General features: G+C 40.1%; 1 protein-coding gene and 1 long non-coding RNA gene across 2 annotated transcripts in view; one reads left to right on the top strand and one right to left on the bottom strand.

Moving 5' to 3' along the window:
* The window catches only part of LOC126089219 (catalase), a 67047-nt gene that overhangs the window by 9979 nt on the left and 40248 nt on the right, over positions 1 to 16820 (top strand). The gene's annotated exons all lie outside the window — the stretch shown is intronic.
* The window catches only part of LOC126089235 (uncharacterized), a 38010-nt gene that overhangs the window by 17272 nt on the left and 3918 nt on the right, over positions 1 to 16820 (bottom strand). The window lies entirely within an intron of this gene.

Genomic DNA, 16820 nt, shown 5'->3' with positions numbered 1-16820 from the left:
TACGCATAATGCAACATACTATGCCATCTTACACTACCTAAAAAAAGTGTTTGAACCTAGCACATTTGGGAAATGTATGAATAGTCATATTTTTTAGGGTAGTCGTTATTTATGAGTACAGTGATTTATAACTATGATCCTATTTTCCATTGGATGGGTAAATGCAAATGAAATGATACATATTTGAGGATTTCACGACGTGATTGAGAATAGAAGTTGTGAGAATCCAAGTCTTTATTATTGGGCCTGACGGAAAACAGACTACCGGTCGCTGCACACGAGGGTAACGAAAAGTGCGGCGGCTGCTGTATTTGGGAGGTTGAAATTTCACTTATTATAATAGTGCTGGTTCATCTGAATAGTTAAATGTAAAGTAAATGAGTTGATTCAAAGAGACGTGACCCCATGCAGCAGTGCATCATCGTGAACTGAATTTATTTGGAGAATGACTAGTATTATCTACAACTTATTGAATACGGTTGGTTCATTATAATGCCGCAGTTCTTTGCCAGGTGTGGTCCTGTCGCTTTCTTTCGACCTCTGAATTGGTTCATATGAAGCCACGAAAGCCGCAATATTGAATGTAGAAGTACATTAAGTAGACTTTCGTGAGCCCGCGGTAACTCAAGACTGTTCCCGCCCGAAATGTTTTACAACAATGATTGTTTTTTCCCAGTTGGAAGAACGAAGCGATTGAGCAGCAACTGTTGGTTCCGACACGATCCAAGAAATTCAGAAAGTAATGAACTCTATCATTTATGTAGAATTCAAATATGCCAAACTCAGGAACGAACAACGAAACACACACAAAATGGGACAACCAGCGACTCAAGATCTTCGCGACTTAGAAACCTCGAGATTATAAAACAAAGCAGCTTGGCAGCATTCGGAATGGAGAGTTGAAGACTAAAAAGATGAAATTTAGCTCTAGGACTCACCTTTCGTACTCGTTAGACCTCAGTTCCTGCGACCTACACTTCTTCCCACACTTAAAATAGGGTCATAAGCGCATTATTGCGTTAGGTATGGAAGCTAGTCTGGAATGTCTCAATCGACGAATCGAAACAATGGTATGCCATTAGTCTAAATAAAAATTTAATAATAAATGGTGAGTCCGTTGGAAGCTGAATGTATGGCCCTGGAGCTCAAGAAATGGTCGTTATGACCGTTTCATTTTATTGAAAAGTAAGTTTGCTTTCGTGAACTGCGATTCACTGAAGTTATTAATCGTGCGTTCTGTGAGTACACCATCGCCCCCATACCCACCCCCTTCTTTCCTCTCCTCCAAATCTCCCCCCCCCCCCCCCCCCCCCCCGCCTCCCTCATCCGTCCATGGCACTGTTTAAACTTCGGCCTATTAAGCTCAATTACGTCTCAAAATGGAGGCTGCTGACGTGTCTTCCCTTGTTGCTTTCAATCCATTAGCCTAACGCTGGTAATTTTAATTAGTAGCTAACCATTGTTTAATTACTCCTTTGAATAATCTGAATAAAACTAGTAGTAAATGAAGCTGTTAATGTTTGACGAGAGAGAGAGATTATGGCGTTGCACCTTTACCAGTACCAAGGCGATTTGCATTCGAATCCACGCCCAACTACACGAACTCTGACTAGTTTTCTCAGTTTCATGGTGGAGTCTGGAGAAAATGACCTCTTAGTCATTATGACGCCACTATCGAATTAATATATTTTCTGTCTCTGTAAACTATCGGTATGTAGTATAAATCAATTAAAGGACTCGTTAATTTCCGCTCGTCACCGTTTCTGGCGTCTCCTAGATGTCGTACAAAATTGTTCATGATCGCATAGAAATAAAGGGTGATTCCGCAATGAAGTTAAAACTTTTCAGGGATAATGGAGATTGATACATTTATCAATCTGAGATGAGGAACCTTAGTCCAGAAACGACAATCGAAAGTTACAATCAGAAATCTTCCCGATACTCTGACAGTGGAATACATGTACCGGTACTGTTGTTGCTAAGATTTTAGGGTAGGTAACTTTCAGCTATGGTAGTATGGACAAAAACAAGAAATAAATTCTAGTAAAAGTGCGTATCGTACTTGCTGTTGGCAGTTTTTCATCTTCGATACCAAGAAACAAATCCCTTCTATTGAACAAGTGCCCAAAGCATGTATTGTCTGCATTTCAGGGCACATATTTACTAGACTTTTTTTTCTTGTTTTCGTCCATACTATGACCCCTGAAAGTTGCCTACCCTACAGTCTTAGAAACAATAGTACCGGTACACGTATTCCAGTGTCGAAGGTATCCCGGACCAGGGTCTCTTACCTCAAATTGACAAGTGTACCCTTCTCAATCATCCCTGAAAGTTTGGAACATAAAATGAAATCGCTCTGTATATCGTATAGTTGTCTCGGACTGCTGTATACTTCTAGGCGATGGCGGAAGAGACTTGCTCTCACGAGCATGGGACTCGACCTTGTCTGACCGGTTTCACGTCACATTCTTCTAGCGGCATCTTGATCCACAGTCCTCGTCCGGCGCCTGTTATGCAATGTGTACGCTGGTTAGAAAAGAATGCACCAGGAGCAAAAGTTAAGAGGTGGATGTGTGCATTTCACAATGCATTCTAGTGTCTGTTTTCAAATGAGTGTTAGCCCTGCAGAGTGCTGTAATTAAAGGTAGTAAAGCAAAATTATAACTGCTGAAGTGTTTTAAAATGTTCTTTTACAACGGAAAATGGAAGAGTACTGACCACTTAAACTCTCCCACCACTGGACAGAGGACCGAAAAAGATAGTTTTAGTGGTGTTGGGAAATATCTGGAAACTCTAAAATTAAACAAGGCCCCAGATGCCGATGGAATCAGTGTCACATTTTATACAGAGTCTACAGGTGAACTAATCTTCCCAGGTTACCGTAATATATCGCAAATCACGCGAACAAAAAAAGTCAGGTTATAGGAAGAAAGCACAGGGCAGGCCCATCTACAAGAAGCGTAGCGGATGTAAATCAAAGAAATCCCGTCCAAAATTATTGCTATACATGTACAGGGTGTTCCAGGGGGAGAGGTCAGTTTTCAGAGATGTGACGGGAACGATCATTCGAAGCCAAAATGTCTAATAAAAATGGCTCTAAAATACATAGCTTAAGAGCTACGAACATTTCTTCAGTAGAAGAGACTGGTTTCACAGTAGCGAAGATTGAGTGCTCATAGTTCTTAAGGTATACATTTTAGAGCCCAAGTTTACTATATTTCCGATTCGAATGTTAGTTCCCGTCAAATCTCTGAATACTGATCATTCCTGCTGAGACCCTGCCTTGTAGAATCTTGCAACGTATTCTGAGTTCTAAGGTAATGAAGTATGGCTTCCTCCTTGCCAACCAGCATGGGTTCCGAAAACATCGTGCTTTTCTCAAATGACGTCCAGGAACTCGTGGACCTAGGCAGTCAGATAAGTGCAATATTTCTTGAATTCCGAATAACATTTGACGCATTAGAACACCAACGCTTATTAATGAAGGGACTATCGCATGGCGTACAAAAAGACTTCGTAGCTGGATTGAATATTTATTTTAGGGAACACACAGTCTCTAATTGTGGATAAGAAGCCATCGACTGAAGTAGAAGTAACTTCAGCAGTGTCCCAGGGAAAAATCTTGTTGGTGCCTAATCTTAATCACCTGTCAATGTTAATAGTAACCTCACACTTTTTTCATCTGATGTAGTTATCGATAATAAAGTAATGCATAAAAAACATTCAGCAGAAATATTCAGGCTGATGTTGTTCACATTTTAAAGTTGTGCAGAGATTGGCGACTTGCTTTAAATTTTCAGACGTGTAAATCGCGCATTTCACAAAACGCGGAAACGTAGCTTCCGTGACTACAACGTGAGTCACAATTCGAACCAATTAACTCCTACAAATAGCTGGCTGTATCATTTTGAGGAGATGTGAAGCAGAATGGTCACACTCTTTCAATCATAGGTAAAGCAGTTAGTAGTATTTGGTTCATTGGTAGGATATTGGCAATGGAGCTGGTCTGCAAAGGAGGCTGCTTACAACACACATGTCCCATATTAGAATATTGGCAATAACAGACAGGCAGCACGAATGATCATAGGTTTGTGTGTCTCACACATCACGTAAATTCTGAAGAGGAAAAGAAAAAAAAAAGATTGGCAGTTGCTTAAAGGTAAAAAAACTAATCAACCGGCGAAAGCTTATTACATAATTTTTCAAAAACCAATGTTAAGAAACCCTGGAAGATACTACATATCGCTCACACAGGACGAAACAAAATTATAAATATATTAACAACAGATTGACGTAAACGCTTGCTGTTAATAATTTCTTATACTGGACTAGTTTCGGGCATTGCTTACCATCGCAGGCACCTTACACTTAATGTGTTCCAGCATATGCCAGTGACGACATTTCGTAATAATAGCCGTGTAACAATACGAATATGATTTTTGTATGTATATTGGTGCAATCAATATGCGAATAGAACTGGAAGAAACCGTAATCTGTGGTACAATGTGAAGTACTCTTTGCAGTATGCTTCATTGATTTGCATCGTATGGGTGCAGCTGTAAATCAGTACTTTCTAGCCTTTTTGCTGTTTTCATAATATATGGAAGGAACTATGGAAAAGATTCCTCACCTTGTCGTGACCTGTTGAACGAGGTTCCTGGCCTTTAAAAGTATAATATAATCAGCTCGGAGATCTGTAAGAGCATCGCAGAATTTTCTCAGGTAAGATCTTTTTGAATGCGATACCTTCTTCAATTTTGTAAACTAATTAAAATGTCAGTCTGCAATCAGTCCAGGTGCAAATCGGCTTTTCCACATGTGAAGAAGGCATTAAGGTTTAGTAAAAATGGCTTGACCAGGTGGGAAAATGAATTCAAACCGTTTAAAGAGTTGCATAACAAAGTGACACTCGTCTTGGAAGCCACGAGCTGAGAATAAAATGTCTCTTAACAATATTTCTGCTTGAGACGACAGACTATTGTTAACCAGGCTTCATCTGCTGAAAAAAAGCTGTGTGCTTCTTGCCAGGAAGCACAAAGCACAAACTGGAACAGAAAAAGCAAAATATCCCAGATACCACAGAACTTACAGAAGTTTTTATAAGAAAAATTAAATCGAAAAATTGTGGAATATCTAAAGGACTCAAACTTATCATATTTGTATCAGTTTCTAACTGTCTGTCAAGTGTATAGCAGAAAAAATTTGGCACCTGCATCAAATAATGATGGTAGTCAGATTGTCAGATAATGCACAACTATTAGGTCATTAACTTAGGTGTAGTTAGTTCAATAGAGGCTTTTCGATCTAGATTACTTCCTCTCCCGTCTTGTCCACGTTCCAATACGCTTAAGAATAAAAGTTAGACAGTGACCCTGTAACGTTTAAAACGAAATAGTAACTCTTAACTCAAATGGTACCTTTGTCTGGTCACCAGTTGTGAAACAAACTCTCTCTTGTCCGTAAATAGAGAAATTATTAGGAGAAGGGCTTAGAACGAGTCGTGCTACGCGTAATGTAAAAGCGACCAGTGCAACCTTTCTGGCAGGCTCAAAATTTACGTGATTAGCACTTCGGAATTTTTGGTTTTAATCAGATGGTGAATTGTCGTAACGGGTATATGACAGGATGTTGAGATGGCTGTAGCCATACAGATTCTCCCATATAGTAATACTGCGTTTAACAATCGTCAATTAAAAACAGCACAATTTGCACTTAAGCAGCACTGTACTCGCACGTTGTTACGCCACAATCCGACTCAGCACGCTAAGGCGTTTTGCGTCAAGGCTTATTTACTGTATGCATAATTAAGTATTTCCCTTGTGAGCGTTTTGTACATCAACCCTTTGTAGCTTAACTTGACACAGTGTGCCAGTATGTACAGCTTAAAAACCTTGACTTTACACACACCTCTATTAGAAGAAAGACTTTTTTCCAATTAGTTTTAATACGTTGTTTCACCAGTAATATTAAATAAAAATGGCGATGGTGTCGAAAGGCAAAACGTAATCACGGACAAGGCCACGCTTAGAAACTGCTGTAGTTGCAAAGTACTTGCATTATTGTCATTTTACGATTCGGGTATGTTCCATCCTTCTTGCTGTTCCGTATCGCCATTACCTCTACACCACTATTTTTCTACGCTGTTATTTACACTGCCGTTTTACTTACACTGTTTTTTTTCTCTGCCTGCTTTTTTGTGTCTACTGATTTGGCAGCTGTTCTTGTCCTCAGGCACGTTATCAACTTTTAGCAGTTTAGAAATACATATAATTTCAAAACAATAGTAACCAATATTTAACCTCCATCATCTAGCATTTGACGTCATTTGCACGCTACGTATCAGCTTCTCGTTTAAAAAAAAATAAAATAAAATAAATTAGAAAGGGTTTGGGTGTTCTGTCACGTTTTTATAAGTTTTGGTGTGACAACTGTTAAAAAATCTGTTCTTTCGTCACAGCTCAATGGATAAGGTTGTCTGAATTTTTTATTACTTGAATGATTGTTAACCAACAGCAACGCCACAAACAGACGTATATATCTTTTTCCTTTCTGTAATTAGTGTAATTTGAATATTTAAACTGGTTAATTTTTATTTGGTCTGCCTCCGTAGCTGATGGGTCAGTGTACATGGCTGCCATGCGGAGGACCCGGGTTAGATTCCCGGTACAACCAAGGATCTCTCAATGGTGGGAGGAGTGGCCTGGGATGCACTCAGCCTCGTGATGCCAATTAAGGAGCTACTCGATTGTGAGGTAGCGGCTCCAGGGTCGCGCCATCGGCAATGGCCGAGAGAACTGTGTACCGCGTGCGGATGACCCCACGTGGCAGATAATGATTACACGGTGGCCGCCCGACATCGCGTGGTCCTCAGGGCATGATCGTGGGGTTTCACTTTCAATGCCTGATTTCAGGCTTTTCGACTGCGATCAGAGGAGAACTGTGAGATTGCTAGTAACTTTTCTTCTAACTCGTAATAGTTACAGGCAAGGATAGGTCGTTAATAATCAGTCAGCATATTTCACTACTCTAAATATTTTTAATATAACTGAATTTCAATATAGCCATTGCGTTCTCTTTATATAATGAAGATATGCTTTGCCTTGATATACTTCACAGGGAATTACAGGATAAATAAATAGCCTACTTCAACACCAAATATTAGGTTGGTTCAAAATGGTTCAAATGGCTCTGAGCACTATAGGACTTAATTTCTGAGATCATCAGTCCCCTAGAAATCAGAACTACATAAACCTAGCTAACCTAAGGATACCACACACATCCATGCCAGAGGCAGGATTCGAACCTGCGACCGTAGCGGTCGCGCGGTTCCAGACTGTAGCGCCTACAACCGCTCGGCCACACCGGCCGACTATTAGGTTGATGCAAAGTTCGTAGCGTTTTTGTTTTGCATGTTGGTATTCCGGTTGCTGTGGGTATATTTATCGGCTGTCATTTTTTATTTGTAGTTCACTATCGCTGTTTGAGTTTACACATTGTCTTTTTATCACTTGGAGATATTGAGTGGAATTGTGTGTGCTAGAAAATGGAGAGCCAAGTGGGGAAGTCAGAACATGTCCGACATACTCTACTGTTGGGATTCAGTAGAGCGGAGGCAGCAGCGGAGCTAGCCAGAAAATTTGCACTCTGTACGGCGATGATGCAACTGGACAGAGCACGAGAAGAAAATGACTTTCTTGTTCTAAGGACATTGTTTTAACGTTAGTGACTCTCCATGTTCAGGAACACCGTTAGGATGGCGTCAGTCGGTTCGTCAGTCGTGCTTGAGTAGCTCAGATGGTAAAGCACTTGCCCTGGAATGGCAAAGGTCCCGAGTTTGAGTCTCGGTCCGGCACACAGTTTTAATCTGCCAGGAAGTTTCATATCAGCGCACACTCGGCTGCAGAGTGAAAATCTCATTCTGCAAACATAATGTTATTAAAAGTATTAAGTAACAGAGCTCTTGGCAGTTTCTCCCAGGCGCTGGTTGCCGGCTACTTCATCGGAGTGACCTGCCGTGCCACCTGCCTCGACCGCAGATAAGCACCAGGCCGCTTTGTCACGAACTCGTGCGCTCCACAGGAAACAAAAAATACACATTCAGAACTAAGGATTGTCATTCATCTGACGTCGCTTAGGCAGGAAATGCCGTCTTTGTTACAGAGAAATTCTGAAAAACTACAGTTTGTTACTATAATTCTTACCGTTTTCCTGAGAAGCAAGCAAGTTTCTAGTACATATTGGGGTGACTCAGAAGCCCCTACCTATGGGTTTTATGCAACCAGCAATGCCTTCAAACACCACGGCAGGATTTTCATATTGCCTCGCTCAATATATGCAATCTACTAGTTCTGCAGAAAAATTGAGCAGGGCTGTTTGTAGGAAATCTAACTTAGTTTAATTTTGTACTGGGACTAGTTTTCGTAGAGGCCGTAGTTTTCGAATTATTAAAGAAAAAAGTACATAAATGACCTAAGAATGCGTTTCTCCTGAATAACTCTAAAACTATGGCCTCTAGCAAAAAAGCATTGTAGCACAAAATTTAAGTACATCAAATTTCCAACAAAAAGTCCCATTTATTTTTTTCTGTGGAACTAATAGTTTGCGTGTAGCGAGTGAAAGAATATGAAAATCTTACAGATGGTTTTTGAAGGTGTTGTCGGTTACTTAAAACCCACAGGTAGGGGCAGCTGGATCACTATGTACACTGCGAAGTGGAAGCATAAATTCGTATCGGAAATTCGATCTCTTATCTTTGGTCGACTAGTCATAAGCTCCTCGCTAATATCGGAATGCAGAACAGAAAGTAAAGTCCAAAGAGTGCGTACTTTGTCTTCTTCTGCAACGCAGTGGATGTATCCATAGAAATTAATTTACTCCGCATGTTTTTTGGTAATTCAGTTATAAGATAGTTGTCCACGGTTTCTTTCTGTCGTTCTAATACTTGCATGTTTTTGATCTTTAGTACAGACAGGAGCTATGAGGAATTCCATTCTCCATAGCAATGCAGGATGAAACGGCCCCCTTCGCCTTAGGAAAAAAGAACTCATCAGGTGACTAATCCAGTTACTGCCTTTACTGGTTTAAAAAATCTGATGCTGCTGTGTGAGCTGTTGCGTTGCTGGACAGGATATGACGGCTTTACTCTGACTTTGAACGCTACAAAGTTCAAGAGGCAATGACTAAGGGCAACCGGTATTACGCACTGTACAACAGTGAGCATCTAGCGAAACAGTGGACAGGTGTGACGTGTTGATAAAATGAGATCAAGAAAGTTATTTTTTTCTCTATAAAGGGATAGGTATTAAACGGCGGATTTTCGTTAGATTCCGTAACATTTCGTAGGCCTTCCGTCGTGGGTAGAAATCGTGTAATTTTTTTACTAAAACGGCAAGCAGTACTTCAGTGAGTTACTTCTATCTGAGATTACGTAAAGTCACAGATAAGAGGTACATCTCTGCGTTCCCTCTTATGTTTTCCCTTCCGCGGAGGAAGACGGTATGTATTCAATTTTTGATAGCAGAGTTCTATTCTGCCATTAGGAAGAAGCGCACTCGGTCTGCAGTCGCCATAGTATCGAACTTCAGAATTCTGTGGACCTAGTTGTTATTAATCGTGATTGATTAAATTAACGATGAAGTTCTGGAGTGATAAAAAGTTAGGTCGCAAACTCATACGCTGATGTGAGTTTTGGAAAACAATAAAAAGGATGTACAGTTTTTTATTGTTTGACAAATGATACTACTCCCATTTAAAATTGTTCTCAGATCATGCCTCACCTTCTCAGTTCAAATTTTTTAAGATCTGCCCCACATTTGTCTATCCTTGAGTGCGTGGGTCGAAAACTATTTTACAAGAAGCAGGGATAGATCATATAGTTATTAGTCCATTGTGGTATATTATAAGCGTCTCTGTAGTCGTTATGTTGTATGGTCATTTAGTGTTCTCCATAGAAATTTCCAAAGACGGATTACTCATCTCCCTGGTCTTTAGAATTTTAAATTCAGTGTAGAACTATACCTGCACGACATCCCGAAGAAAGATGATGATTGAGGGGGGGGGGGGGGGAGTGAGGAGGAGGAGGAGGAAGTCTTTGTCTGCGAAATTCGCGATACCCGTTGGACTGTCGTTCTGGAGGGTACAGATGGTCCAAAGAATGTTATAGCACGATGGTTCTGTTCTACATTAAGGTATTTTTTTTTATAAGTGTGCAAAATTATGGCACGAAAGCCACTCCGCAGAATACCACCCCAAAAAGTGACTCCTCCATTCATTCAACGTCCCAAGATGTCATACAGTGTCTCGGATAATTATGAACGATTTTTTCTCATATCCTAACAATCGTATTATAGGGCCTTCAATATTACTGTTTCTAAAAATATTTTTGACATAACGTTCGTCTCATAAGGGAATTTAGTCATGTACAGGCTTTACGTAGAGAGCCACAGGTTTGCGAACGGCGAATGCTACAGGCACATTCTTCCCAAGTTGTTTGTTGGTTCTCAGTGGAAGGCTATTGGAAAAGTTTCTTACTTCACTCGCTATAGCGTTTGGTAATCGGTATTGCTAATTGATCCTGTGGATAGCTTTCTGACATGGATGAAAATGCTCTTCGGATGTAAGCCTACATCGGTGCTCCTGCTCGCGTTATCACAAATGAGTTTGGCTTACGTGAGTACCTAATACGAGATAGGCAAGTTTCAAAATGCTCATTACGTAAATCGCTATTCATTGCTGATATCACAGGGCACTTTAGCAAGCTTCTGCATCTGGGACATGTGGAAAAATTCTATTCTGTAATGAGTTCAGTACCTGTTCAGTACCTACTCATTAGTTGCGCGATCTACCTGTATAATCTTCAGCATTCTTCTGTAGCACCACATTTCGAAAGCTTCTATTCTCTTCTTGTCTAAACTATTATCTACCATGGTTCACATACATACAGAGCTACACTCCATACGAATACTTCTAGAAAAGACTTCCTGACACTTAAATCTATACTCGATGTTAACAAATTTCTCTTCTTCAGAAACGCTTTTCTTGAAATCGTCAGTCTACATTTTATATCCTCTCTACTTCGACCATCGTAGGTTATTTTGCTCCCCAAATAGCAAAACTCATTTACTACTTTAAGCGTCTAATTTCCTAATCTAATTCCGTCAGCATCACCCGATTCAATTCGACCACATTCCATTATCCTCGTTTTGCTTTTGTTGAGGTATATCTTGTATCCTCCTTTCAAGACACAGTACATTCTGTTCAGCTGCTCTTCCAGGTCCTTTTCTGTGTCTGACAGAATTACAACGTCATCAGCAAACCTCAAAATTTTTATTTCTTCGCAGTGGCTTTTAATTCCTATGAATAACATTGGGGATAGGCAACAACCCTGTCTCACTCCCTTCCCAATCACTGCTTCCCTTTCACGCCCCTCGACTCTGCCATCTGGTTTCTGTACAAATTGTAAATAGCTTTTCGCCCCCTGTACTTTACTCCTGCCACTTTCAGAACTTGAAAGAGTATTCCAGTCAACATTGTCAAAAACTTTCTCTAAGTCTACAAATATTAGAAATGTAGGTTTGCCTTTTCTTAATCTATCTTCTAAAATAAGTCGTAGGGTCAGTATTGCCTCAAGTGTTCAAACATTTCTCCGGAATCCAAACTGATCATCCCCGAGGTCGGCTTCTACCAGTTTTTACATTCGTATATAAAGAATTCGTGTTAGTATTTTGCAGCCGTGACTTAGGATACTGATAGTACTGTAATTTTCACACCTGTCAACACTTGCTTTCGTTGGGATTGGAATTATTATATTCTGTCTGAGGGAATTTCGCCTGTCTCTTACATCTTGTTCACCAGATGGTTGACGTTTCTCAGGGCTGGCTCTCTAAAGGCTATCAATAGTTATAATGGAATGTTGTCATATATAACATATAAAGAAACTGTACAATATTTTTGTGCCGACTGTTTATAAAAATCCATAGCTTCCAGGGCATATTGACGCAGTTGGCCACGAAAACTCGGAAAGCTATTTTGCTAACTGTACAGTAAGTTCTCTGTTTGTTGCTACTTAAATCTCTCTAGATGCACTAATAAATGCACGTTGGCTGTACATTAAAAACTTTAATAGTAGGTGATGATGTACTGATGAGCATCTGTAAATGGTGGTTCCTTTTCCATAATCCAAACCCAGTAAAATCTGTTTTATTATATGAACAGGAGCATGAAATAACTGCATAGATTACTGGAACAGAGACTTAGCATCACTGATCCAATAAATATTCGGCGCTTTGGAGATTCTTGTGCCTCTTTCCATGTCGTGCTTACATGCACGCATTCTGCAGAGCAGACTAAGATTCATTGTAAAGTCAGTGTTTGTAGAATGGTTTGAGTCAGCCCGGAATTACTCATTAAGCTTGCGATTTGCAAACACCTAATGCACGTGTCAGCTTGTACTCGACAGTGAAATCAGCAAAAGTGTGCGCGCTACTCTGCGTGACTTAACTGCTTCAGAAATTGCTCGTAGTAGTTGCACAAGTACCGAAGATACTTGAAGGTCTATAGATTAATGTTCATTGTTCACATCTCAGCTAGCTGTTGAATCACTTTGTCATTTTAAATACTTGTCAAACCATTTATATCCAAGAGAAGTGTGATCACTAGCAAATATATCATATAACTTTGCAGTGTCTGCAGGAGTTCTTCAGCCTTAGAAAGTGACATCTTTTCAGTCGAATCTTCGTTTTGAGATATGCCGAAGGTCCCACAGTGCTTAGCCTTCCTTGGGAAAGAACAATTCGGTACCGGAACTATATGCTCTAAGATAGTTTCGATGAAGGGACAGACTTTCACCGATCTTGTCTTTGACGGATGGTTCGGAGAGCGCATGTCCTAATTAAGGTAGGCGTTCTGTTTAACTCCGCCAGTTAACTAAAAGAAGAGGAAAAGAAAGTGGCTGAATTTGTTTGACCGTTCCCCTGAAATGAAGGAAACAGCCATTGTCCACTTTTTGGTAGGTTTTAGCATTGCTAAAGGCGCATATTCACTTTCAGTGTCCACGTTTCGTAAACCTATCACTATTTGCACTATTTTTATACCGAAAGTGACAGGTATTATTACCGTCAGAATGGGGAGCACGATTTCTGTGTCTCGTCTATACTCGAGCAACATATTAAGAAAGTTTTTTTTAGTAGGACTCATTCCTTTGTCCGGTAGTTTCCCTGTATGTTCTTTTGTCGGTTTGTGGTGCCCATAAGTGAGAATGATTCCTCACTTTAATGTGGTATTAGCAAAACAATGCGAACTGAAGAACAGATAGATCAGAGTTTACATGTGTATCTAAAGAAACACCAGCCTGACTCCACATTCTTTTCATACTGTAGCTTCTCTTCAGTGACCAATGTAGGAACTGGTAGTCCTCGACAGGTTAGTACCCAGGGAAGTGCAGGGGAAGGCAGCTGTTGGCCTCCCCCACCACTCTCCCACCTCTCTCACAGAAAATAATTTCTTCGCAATCTCTCCGTACTGAAGAGACGTTAGGAGTTCGGTGTCAATTAAAAAAGCCAGGACACGTGTAGTGGATACTGACTACTTTCAAAGTACACAAACAGCCATCTGTCACGAAATCTCAAAACTACTGTATTTAACCGTTCACCGTTACTCTCCCTGCAACTGAAAATTCCAGGTGGTTGGTTGCTCTAAATGCTTCCAGTTGCGGTGTACCTTAAATTCAGGATCTCTTTTGTTTCGTTTCTAGCGAATCTCTAAAACAAATTATATTAAAATGTGAATATATAAATTATTCACTTACCTGACAGCAAAAGATGTACAAAATTTATACAAAATGTTCTCAGTTAACTACTCAAGTATTACATACCGGTCATAAAGTGATAGCACTGATATATATGTAATATGTAGTAGTATTAATAAATAAAGCTTAAAGTACTTTTATTTTGTGAGAAATAGTGCCTCGTTTTTCCCCTCCTTCCATGAAACTAACGAGTTGCAGTTACCTAACTCAGATCCTTAGTATGCACTTAGTTCTCGAGACTCCATCCTTGAGGACAGGTAGCCTTCCTCCACCGCAAACTTTTTATCGCGAAGAACGCCTCTGCCGTCAGCCCTCCAAAACTATGGTACTATTTAGAATTAGCAATTGCAGCCATTTCGCATTCCATCTTGCTAATCGATCAGCAATTACTGTAAAGCTATGTAACTCTAGGCTTTGGTGTCTTATTTAGGCATAGCAGAGTATGAACAAAATCGTACGGTGACATTAATTTTGTGCTGTCATCGTGTTTCTGGTAATACTCACATGATCAGAACTAGTCTTTGTTGTTAATGTAGCGAGCAATGCTCGTGGGAACATTAATTAATGATTTTCGAAGAAATCGAAGGAAAAAATAGTATTTCCTCAGTTGGCATACATCCTGAACACGAAGTAACGAATGAAGTCAGATGTGGTTAAGTACAGAGCTTAAAATGTCCAGAAGAGCCGTTGACTGAATCTTCGTGTAGACGCAGGAAAGCTTAAAATAATTGTACTTGAACAATGTTGTCGTGTTACTTAGTGCAAAACATCGGGTTTCAAAACGGGTCAACAGCGCGGGCGTGTGAGTGTGTGTTTTGCGGGGATGTGAGAAGATCCATATTTCACAAGACGATGTTAGTGTTTAATTTATTAACCAAACAGTACCAGCTGTATTTCTTTCAGATAAGCGGGGCTTCTAGGAGCAAAGGCGATACCTGCAACATACTGATTTATTTTCACTGTTTGCTGTGGCGGTGCTCAGAGGATGAACTGCAACGTGTTTTGCTCGTCATCTGCGACTAGCCACGAGTCATCTTCTAGCTGACTTGGCTCGTGTGAAACCAATCGTGACAAGCAAAGTTAAAGCTGATGTAACGCCTCCACCTCCGCAGCCCATGTCATTCAGTTGAGAGATGTTAGCGTCAGATATTCTCGGTACGAACAGGGAAAATATTATATACTGGTTAGTGAGCGCAAGGTACAGATTAGTAAAATGAATGAGAATTTTTAGCTCACGCTATTTCCGGTCGCGTTACTTGATTGCGTTATTCTAGTCCAGCGATAGAAACCTTGTATCTACAGCCCCATTAGTGAGCCTTACAGCTTTGACCGTGGGCGGTAAGCCGTAGGGGTTTTCAAAACATTTTCATTAATTTTTCATAAATTGTTACATTAATTATTTGGTAATTAATAATTATTATATGCCTTAACTTCCTGTAACTCTACTTTATAAATTTTATAAAGTAAGGCTACTTCCCTAATTTATAAATCACCGTTACTGTGAAACCGGTGGATAGCTAGAAAATTTTGCATAATAGAGATACAAAAGTGGGCGGTTGGTAAAAAAGTTTGACTACCCCTTTTCTTGTCGGTGAACGTCGCTGAACAACGGAAGACTTCGCTATATATGGACGTATTCGTTATGGGTAGCCAGCACAAACAAACTATTAAGTTATAGTCCAAGATTGCGTAGAAAACCATTATGGTTCTTAGCCGCCCATAGCGTCTAGCTGTAGTTTGGAAAAAAGAGAAAATGAGGTACGTTCGTAAGTAGCGATTAGTAGTGGTAAGAAGAGGTGGAGGGATGGGCGTTAGTCACCATTTAATGCGGGATAACTGTGGAGATTAGAAAACCTAGGCATGGAGCGAAATGAAGCAATAAATTTAAGTTCTGTTCTTCTCCTTGCGAAATTAAGTGATTGAAGCAGGTTTCGCCGCACTACATTACTCCATAGATACTGAATGTTAAGCAATTTTGTAGTGTTTAGTGTTACAGTAAAAATACAAATGACGCCCAGGATAGTTTGATGTGCTGAATGCGACTGTTACCCACGATTGTTACCTATAGGAACAATTCAGCCAATAGCAGATTAAATGACAGCGAAATTTTGATTTGTTGCCGTCAATACTAATTCTTACGCGTATTACTAGTCTGGCGCCAGCAAACTGGAAAGCGTCGCTCGAACTTGTGAGATTTATTTTTCTCTCTTTAGAATCTTTCCGGAAATGAATGCATGGGTTGCTCGCTTTGGCACTGGACTGGACTTCACAAAGAATGAAACAGTTCATTTTGTGCATTCCTATATTACGTTATCAGCAAAACAGCTTCATTTGGTGCACCCTAATAGTACATTTTGCAGATTAAATTTGTGTCAAAATCTGACTTTACTTAGACGACTTTGAATAATTTATTCTAAAAAGAATATCTAGTTAGATGTTTGTAAGACTTCAATTTGTTGCAGAGAATGGCAACTAGTTTCAAATGTATACATGTAACTAAACGTGGTAGTAGTATTAATGGATTAAGCAGTACCACCTGCAGTCAGTTCCGTCATACGCAGATAATACATAATTTCACCTAGGATTAATTGTGAATGAAAAAAGTTGTATGTTTCTATCCATTATGAGATATGCCTATATCAAGTCACACTAGCGCACTTACCGCATGCAAAGGAGGGTGGCGTAAATGGTCAAAGGTCTGTGCGATTCGCGCGTATAACCGAAAGGCTAAAAAAAAAAAAAAACAAAAAACTGAATTGGCGGACTCGAAACGAATAACACAAAATCACCTAAGTCTCTTAGGAATTTCAAAAATAAATTGGTAACGGACGAAGCGTTTTAACTGCACAGCCTTGCGCGGTGGGTGTGGAAATAGCGAATCGTATTGGGAATGCGGGTGGGGGGAGGAGGGGAGGTAGGGAAGAAAGTTGACAGACTAGAAAACTTCGCTGCATCTTAATTTCCTCCATTACGGAACAGCATGCATGTCTGAAGCAACATCGCATCGTTCTTCTTC

Source organism: Schistocerca cancellata, chromosome 1 (assembly GCF_023864275.1).
Source record: "Schistocerca cancellata isolate TAMUIC-IGC-003103 chromosome 1, iqSchCanc2.1, whole genome shotgun sequence".
NCBI classification, from domain to species: domain Eukaryota; kingdom Metazoa; phylum Arthropoda; class Insecta; order Orthoptera; family Acrididae; genus Schistocerca; species Schistocerca cancellata.
The sequence above is the reverse complement of the archived record's forward strand: the minus strand, read 5'-3'. Positions and strand labels throughout refer to the sequence as shown.